Genomic DNA, 5090 nt, shown 5'->3' with positions numbered 1-5090 from the left:
CGCTCTAGAGAGAATAAGTGAGAAAGCACATCTTAGGGGGCCAGGGATTCCCACACACCATGTGAAACAGGGCCTTGCATGCAGAAAATACTTGTCGAATTGATTTCACTTGGCATTAAAATAGTCTTTCCTTTCAAGGTACGAGAGGAGAGGAGTCAAAGGGAAAAATAAAACAGAGGAGAAAACCACATCCTATAATATTGAGTCAAGTATGTACTTGTTCCTTTTCTTGTTTACCCCGAGGAGGAGAGATGCCTGGAAAATCTGAGTTGCTAAGAGCTGGGATCGTCCCAGATACTCCTAGGAAGATAAAAAAGAAAGTGGGACCGAGTTCATTAATCGTGACTAAGAAAACCCTTTACGCTTCTTTTCAGCTCGTGACTATAGAGAGCGGCCCCTCAAGTCGGTATTACCCTGCCCAAGGTTCTCTTCCAGAAGCTGGACACTTCTCCTGAAGATTCTGTCTTTATTCAGAGTATTTTTCGAAGTTCTTTATTGGTGGCCAGATCTGGAAACTCTGAAGGTAGTTTTAACTTGGGGGAAAGAGTCGAATATTACTCAGGGATAACTATTAGGAATAAAATGGATGATTCACCTGGTTAACCCTAATTTTGGGGCAAACAACTGAGACACAAGCGTGACTTCTTATCACATATATAAAATTTTTATCTGAGAGAGAGAGAGAAAGAGAGACAATCTTAAGCAGGCTCCACACTCAGCACGGAGCTGGACGCGGGGCTTGATCCCACCACCCTGGGTCATGACCGGAGCCAAAATCAAGAATCAGGCGCTAGACCCAATGAGCCACCAAAGCGCCCCAAGCAGGATTTTGTTTATTAAAACAACAACAAAAAGGTGAATGACTAGCGTAATAATAATACTATTGTTATTTCACTTTGAAATGCCCATCTGGACCGTTCCTAAGGCCATTCCTCAAGAGGAATTCAAGGAGCACTTGGGGTGACGCCACCGTATTCGTTCTGAGAAGATAATGCTGAAGGGGTCTCTCTTGAGAAGTCCTCGCGTGATGAACTCATTCGGGTAACGTAAGTAAGAACCTACGGTCACTTTATCATTGCCTCCTAGGACCCCCCTGGGCTAGTGCTGGGAAAGAGACCCTACGGAGTGAGAGAAGAATCAACAATTAAGTTAATTAATTGTAATAAGATAGGGGGGAGGGAAAGGAAGGAAAGACAGGGGGGGAAAAAAAAAAAAGGAGCCCTGGGGGTATTTCGGGAACCTGCCTTTGGCCGAGTTCGGCTGCCCTTTGCTGCTACAAGGCTGGCCCTCCCGTGCTCAGAGCCATCTGACCTGCGGATGGCCGGAAGCCGACTATGACAGAGGCCTGAGATATTGCAGATCGGGTTGGGGAAGGGTCAGAATCATTAGTCACAGACGATAGGGGGAGGAGGTGGGGAAGTGGGTAGCATGGAAACAGTCCCAGTGTTGGGAGACCGGAAGAGGCCAACTCCGAAGAATCTAGATCCTTCTTTCCGAAAAAGGACTCCCTCCGCGTCCTTCTCACCTTTGCCCTCTGGGGCACCCCCTCGGATCTCCTCTGCCCCACCCCCTCTGGCCCTCCCGAGGACCCCCTCGAGTTCTGTGTGCTCACCAGCCGCCTCTCGTGTTTCCCAACAAAGGAGAGGACCGGGTACCTTCTCAGCAGCATCCCTGGCCAGTCTCAGCAGGTCGTGATGCTCACGGGCTGGCCTTTCTCTCTGATCGTGATAGGGTAGGTCGGGGCAGAGGGCATTCCGGGAGGCAAAGAGGGACTTTCAGCAAATTTTTTTATTACCCACGCTGCGGCCCCAAATCTCCCTCATCACTCGGCCTACTTTGAAATTAATTAACGCACAGCGCAGAGAATGCGGGCTTTATGCAATAAAACCTCTCCCTCATTCTGCCCTGCCTCTGAACCCGTGCCTCGAGTGTTTTAGTGAATTTGAGGCTGTTGACAGGAAGGGGATTGACAGCCTTTGATTTGGGAGGCCTCCCTCTCTGACTGAAGACAGGTACCCACAGGGGCGGAAGTGACACCGAAAATACTCTGGCTTTCTCTGTTCCCCTCCGGGAAACACCCCACCTTGGGGGCCAGGGCTGAGCTTAGATGCTGCCCCTCTGGGAAGCCTTCTTAGAGTCCTGGAGGCCCTTGGTTCTGGAACTGGCCCACACATCAGAATCATCTGGGGGGAGGGGGCAGTTAAAAATTCCCTGGCGTCCAAGCCAAACTCCGTATCAACTAAGCTAGAATCTCTGGAGGGTAGAGGCCAGGCATCAGCCAGACTGAAAAGCCGCCCGCTGATTCCACTGAGCAGCTAAGTTTGAACACCATTGGCCTGGACCAGTGTTTCGCACAATGGAACTTGCAAATGAATCCCCTGGGGACGTTGTCATTCAGAGATTCTGATGCAGGGGATCCGTCAGGGATGGGATCCGAGCTCCTGTGTTCCCCATTTGCTCTCAGGTAATAAGGAGGCCTCAGGAACAAGGTCTTAGAGCAACGGTTCTCAAAATTTTGGGGTCCATCACCATCGCCTGGAAGGCTTGTCAAAATGCAGCTTCTTTTTTTAAAGGTATTTTTTAATGTTTATCCATTTTTGAGAGAGAGAGGGACAGTGTGAGCAGGGGAGGGACAGAGAGAGAGAGAGAGAGAGAGAGAGAGGGTTTGTTTGTACTAGGTCCGTGGTCCTGTCTATATACTCACCACCTAGCAAACGGCCAGCACAGAGTAGGGGCCCCATAAAAAGATACTGAACGGGGCGCCCGGGCGGCTCAGTAGGTTAAGCGTCCCGACTTCGGCTCAGGTCATGATCTCACAGTTCGGGAGTTCCAGCCCCACGTCGGGCTCTGTGCTAACAGCCTGCTTCTGGTTCTGTGTCTCCCTCTCTCTCTGTCCCTCCCCTGCTCGCGCTCCGTGTGTCTCTGTCTCTGAAAAATAAATACACATTAAAAAAAAGAAAAAAAGAAACCCACACTTTACAGAATAATTTAAAATTACTAAGGAGGCCCCACACAGTGCCTTATACTTGGAAGAAATTAGGGTGTCGTTCATTTGCATTTGAATGACAAGGACAACAGGTTGTTGGCTGATGACTCCTGTCTTCATGAATTGTATTCATCCATGGTAATTTATTTAGGTTGACAGGAAAGTCAAAAAGGTTTTTGTTATGTGGTTTTTTTTTTTTTTAATCAAGCTCACTTACAAGATCACTAACCCGTTAAGGTGTAAATTATCTTATATATCTTTTAATGGATGGGGTTTTGTGGTGTTATTTTTTCAAAGTACTGAGCATTTAGTTTGTTTCAGGTATCGAGCTGGGCGCCGAGGATACGCGGCGCATGAGAACAATATGGCCCCCGTTGGCCTCCAGTCTGGATCTGGAATTCGACCGTATTAGTCAGGATGGGTTATGCTATGCTGCAGTGACACATAAACCCCGGAACCTCATTTCCGTAACACAGAAAAGGTTTATTTCTCACTCATGCAAGTCCTCTATCAGGTTGGACAACTTTCCAGGCCAGCTGCTGTCCACGAAGCGACTCATGGATCCAGGGTCCTTCCATCTTATGAATTTGGGACAGAACCAGTCACAAGGCCCCACCTACTTCAAGGGGATTGGAGACAATACCGCCCTCCCACACGCTCGGGAAGAAGAGGAGAAACGGGTGTGTGGGAGCACTAGAAGCCTACCACATCCACTCTGGGGTTTAATTTGCCTTATGCCTCTTGAAGTTTGTTTTTTTTTCAAAAAAAAAAAAAAGCTTAAGTTCTGGTGGTAGAGAGAATACTGTATAAACAGATGGCAATGAGCACTATGAAGGAAAATTTTAGGATGGCATGAAAACACATATCAGAATATGCCAATTTAGAATAGGGCGGGATTTTTTATCTGCTTTGTTCGGTAATATCTCCCAAGTACCTAGAAAGTACCCAAAAATATTTGCGAATAAATGTGAAAGTGAGTGCTCCAAGTATTTGGTAAGTCAATAAAAGAATGGTGTGGTCTCAAAAAAAAATCTCACCCTTTGTTCAAAAAAAAGAGAATGTTGATTATCTACCCAGTAGCCATTACCCGTCAGAGGGAACAGGTCGGTGGAATATATATATTCTACATATATGTGATATGTTATATAATATTCATAGATGTTTATAATATGTGTAATATACAGTTGAAGCTTGAATAACAAGGTCTGAACTGTACAGGTTCACTTCTCCAGAGATTCTTTTTTTAAATGTTTTTACTTATTTTTGAGACAGAGAGAGACAGAGCATGAGCAGGGGAGGGGCAGAAAGAGAGGGAGACACAGAATCCGAAGCAGGTTCCAGGCTCTGAGTTGTCAGCACCGAGCCCAACGCGGGGCTCGAACTCACAGACTGCGAGATCATGACCTGAGCTGAAGTCGGACACTCAACCGACTGAGCCACCCAGGCGCTCCTACACAGATGTTTTTGAAAACTACATCATAGGACTCTAAATGTGTTTTCTCTTCCTTGTGATTTTCTGAATAACGTTTTCTTTTCTCTAGCTTCCTTTGTTGTAGAATGCACTATATAATACATATAACAAAAAATTGTGTCCTAATCGACTGTTCATGTTATACATAATGCTTCTGGTCAACAATAGGCTATTAGTAGTTGAATTTTGGGGGGGGGGAGTCAAAAGTTAGAGGTGGGTTTTCAACCGTGTGGGAGTTGGTGTTACTAAGCCCTCCGTTGTTAAATGGCCAACTGTATATGAAATATAATATGTATTATACATACACACATATATGACTATCTATCTATCTATCTATGTACCTGTAGATCTATCTATAGATCTATACATATGACTATCTATAGATAGATAGATAGATAGATAGATAGTGTATATTAAAGAGACTCATTGAGTAGTTTTATTAGAGAGAGAAATAGAGAAAGAGAAAGGTTAAGGAGTTGGCTTATGAGATTATAGACACTGGCAGGTCCAATATCTCTATGGCAGACCAGCCTGTTCTGAGGCAGGAGCTGAGGATCCGGTCTGGAGGCAGAATCCCTTCTTGGGGAAAGCTCACATTTGTGTGAAAGACCTTTCAACTGATTGGACGAGGCC

The 5090-nt window shown here is 45.9% G+C and overlaps 1 long non-coding RNA gene across 1 annotated transcript; it reads left to right on the top strand.

Moving 5' to 3' along the window:
- Window positions 1-252: 252 nt before the first annotated feature.
- LOC125149506 (uncharacterized) lies at window positions 253-4326 on the top strand. The gene is made up of 3 exons (XR_007145946.1): window positions 253-523; window positions 926-1046; window positions 3308-4326. It is a non-coding gene; the product is annotated as an uncharacterized LOC125149506 (long non-coding RNA).
- The last annotated feature ends 764 nt before the right edge of the window (window positions 4327-5090 follow it).

The sequence above is a fragment of the Prionailurus viverrinus genome, chromosome D3 (genome assembly GCF_022837055.1).
Source record: "Prionailurus viverrinus isolate Anna chromosome D3, UM_Priviv_1.0, whole genome shotgun sequence".
NCBI classification, from domain to species: Eukaryota; Metazoa; Chordata; class Mammalia; order Carnivora; family Felidae; genus Prionailurus; species Prionailurus viverrinus.
The sequence above is the reverse complement of the archived record's forward strand: the minus strand, read 5'-3'. Positions and strand labels throughout refer to the sequence as shown.